This window comes from Myotis yumanensis, unplaced genomic scaffold, assembly GCF_028538775.1.
Source record: "Myotis yumanensis isolate MYYU_CA2020_CCGP unplaced genomic scaffold, mMyoYum1.0.hap1 SCAF_3, whole genome shotgun sequence".
NCBI lineage: Eukaryota > Metazoa > Chordata > Mammalia > Chiroptera > Vespertilionidae > Myotis > Myotis yumanensis.
The window spans coordinates 13,649,905-13,653,187 of record NW_027223754.1 but is presented as its reverse complement, the minus strand read 5'-3'; positions in this window follow the sequence as shown (position 1 = coordinate 13,653,187).

Below are 3,283 nucleotides of genomic sequence, written 5' to 3'. Positions count from 1 at the left end.
TCTACATGCATTTAATTAAAGAAATTAGTCATCAGTTGGTCTTTGCCTTCATTAACGGATCTTCTGATATTTAACTTACAAGTTCAAATTTCTTTTGTGACCTTGAGAAATGCAGTATTTCTACCAAAAATCAAAACATTTTAAAGTAGGTTTGGAAAGAAGGGAAAGTAGAAACAATATCAGCAAAGGAAATGTTGCATTGCTGACAAATGTTTTTCTTCCTGGGGAAAATTTTTTTGACATTTTGCATGCATATCAGTCTCATGTTCAGAATAAACCAAAACAAACAAAAATATCCACAGGCTCACTATGAGCAAGATAAGACAGAGCAGCTACACTGATAGCAAAATGATAGTGTCTCCCATTTCTTTATTACTGGCCTGCAGGGGGGGTTCTAATAAATCCGAGTAACAGTAAATATTTTACACCTACCACCACCACCACAAAAGACTTATTTGAAGATACAGAAGACAGCCTAGCAACAGAGTTTGAAGCGTGAGCTCTGAAACCAAATTTCCTGATTAAAATCTTTGTCATATGGTTCATTAGCTCTGTGACCCTGGTCAATTTTTATAACTTCTCTGTGGCTGCATGTATGGGGATACTATTAGTAATGCTAATCTCAAAGTGGTTATTTATAGAAATTAAATCTGTTATTACAGTTAAATATTTTTAAAAGCGTTTTTAGCACATATAGCAAACCCTCAATAATTCCATGGTTCAATTCATACAAACTACTGTTACCATTAAATTTATATCACAATTACTACAGGCACATGAAGGAGTTGGAAGGAGGCAGGTGATGGTGACGGTGTTGAGCGCTTTCATAGTTTATTTGTTCCTGTGCGGCATCATCAGCCCTTTGGGGCTGTCCAGGGTCTAGAAACACCTCACTTAATTAAAGCTGACAATGCCACACATTTCCCTAGCTTCCCTTTGCAGCTAGGACATGATCCAATATCATGAGGTGGATTTTTAATTAAGAGCCTGTGATATCAGAAAAGGGGTTGGTGCAGCGTCCTCTCTGGCAGCTGCAGTCCTCAGAAGGGTATGGCAATGATGTGCCTCCTGGAATCTGGTTCATTGGCAGCCCTGTCCTCACAATGGGCAGCTCCAGGCTTTCCTTCTGGCTCAGGAGACTCTATCTCACCTGTTTGCCCAGCTCTCTGGGGGTTCTATGAGCTCCCCAATATCCTTTAAATAAGTTTCTTTTCAGAGTCCCTTTCTGTTTCTGCATAATTAAGATCTGTGGCTGATAGAACTGCGGTGGTATTGAAGCTCACTCCATAGGAATGTACTCACTGTGTGCTTTCAAAAGATCTTCTCTCCGGTGGAACTAAAAGAGTCAGCCTTGTAAACATTTAGTTCCAAAATAAAGTATGTCAAATAACATAAAGCAGCAATTTTCTAAAGCATCTTTTAATAACACACTTTCAACTTGTCACACAAGTAAAACATGATCCTTGTAAAACAGAGAAAGAATAGTGGTAAACAGATACACAGATACACACACACACACACACACACAGAGACAGAATTTAAAATTGCAGTATCCATAGAGAAATGTTAAAAGTAAATCCTTCCAAACTTTTCTATATGAGTATAAATATATATGTAAAATTATGTGACATATCCATTTTAATACTATTCTTATATAAAAATATTTTTATTGATTTCAGAGAGAAAGGGAGGAGAGAGAGAGAAATAGAAACATCAATGATGAGAGAGAATCATTGATCAGCTGCCTCCTGCATGTCCCCTGCTGGGGATTGAGCCTGCAATCCTGGCATGTGCCCTGACCTGGAATCAAACTGTCACCTCCTGATTCATAAGTCGACGCTCAACCACTGAAGTACACCTGCTGGGCTTTAGCACTATTCTTAATCTTTTGTTATAAAATGCATCATATTTTTTCATTTCAATTAAAAAGTATAAATCAAATTTTACTACTTGCCCGATAGTGTTAGATACATCATTTATTTCACCAGCACTGTTATATTATTGGGCAAAACATTGTCTCAAATACTTAAGTATAGTAAATAAAACTTCAATAGACATACTTTTTTTTTTTTCACCTCTGCCCCACTATTTTCTTCAAATAGTAGAACATTTGAAAGGTGATGCGGGTCCATCTGTGAAACAGAACTAGGCTCCGAAGGTGCTTCTGACAGGGGCATTTTCCCTTTCATCAGTAGCAGTTTACTCTTTACAAGGGCGTGTGCAACAGAATTTCCCGCCATGATGGGGACGTTCTCGGTCTCTGCTGGGCAACGCAGTAGCCACTAGCCACGTGTGGCAATCGATCACTTGAAATGGTGCTCATGTGACTGAGGGCTTCACTTTTGATTTTAATTATTTTAAATTTAAATACCCACAAGTATCTAGGGGCTACCATGTTGAACAATACGGCTCTGTATTGTATAGGACTCTTTATTTTTTGGACTATATTTTACATGCACATGAGACTACCTCCGGTTTTGTAAGTTCTTGAATGCTACCTCTTACCATTTCTTTTATAGGGAATAATTCTTTGACATTTTACATCATGTGCACTTGATTTCCTGCAAGGAGGTGGATATAACGTCCCCTCTATAAAAAAAATGAAAATAACTGAACAAGTGACATAATTGCCTTTGTTTTTCAAAGGTTATCATTAGCCTATATTTCTGAAGCAAGTTAGTGTCAAGAGTGTCAAAAGTGACAAAGAATTTTTGAGTCAAATCTATTTTAAACAAGGCTTTTAGTACATTTTTATTCTTTTCATAGCTGCTTACCCACCAACTTTTTAGGTTTTGAGCATTTCAATTTTAAAATATTGTATTAAATTTTAACTTTCTTCCTGAAATACTTATATTTTTTTTTAGTTTTATAATGAAGTATACAACAGTAATTTAAGTTTGTGTCTTTAATCTTCATTAATGTCATAGCTTTCTCATTCATGTGCTTTTATTTTTAATTTTGGTCTCTGTTTTTTCTAGCAGTGGACATACTAACATGTACATACTTTAGTTATAATATTCTCCTGTCAAAACTCTTGGATCTCGCTCTCCTGTTTTCTGCAAGTCAAGGTTGCATGATACTAGGTGTTGAACTACGATACTAGGTGTTCGGGGTTTCTCTAAAACCTGTTTTTTTCCTGGATGGGATGAATTGTATCCCTCCTAAATCCACATTGTTGGGGTCCTAACCCGCAGTGTGATTATGTTGGGAGATGAGGCCTTAATGGAAAAAAGTAAGGTTAAATGAGGTACTCAGGGGTGGGGCTTTAAAACAGTGGGGCTGG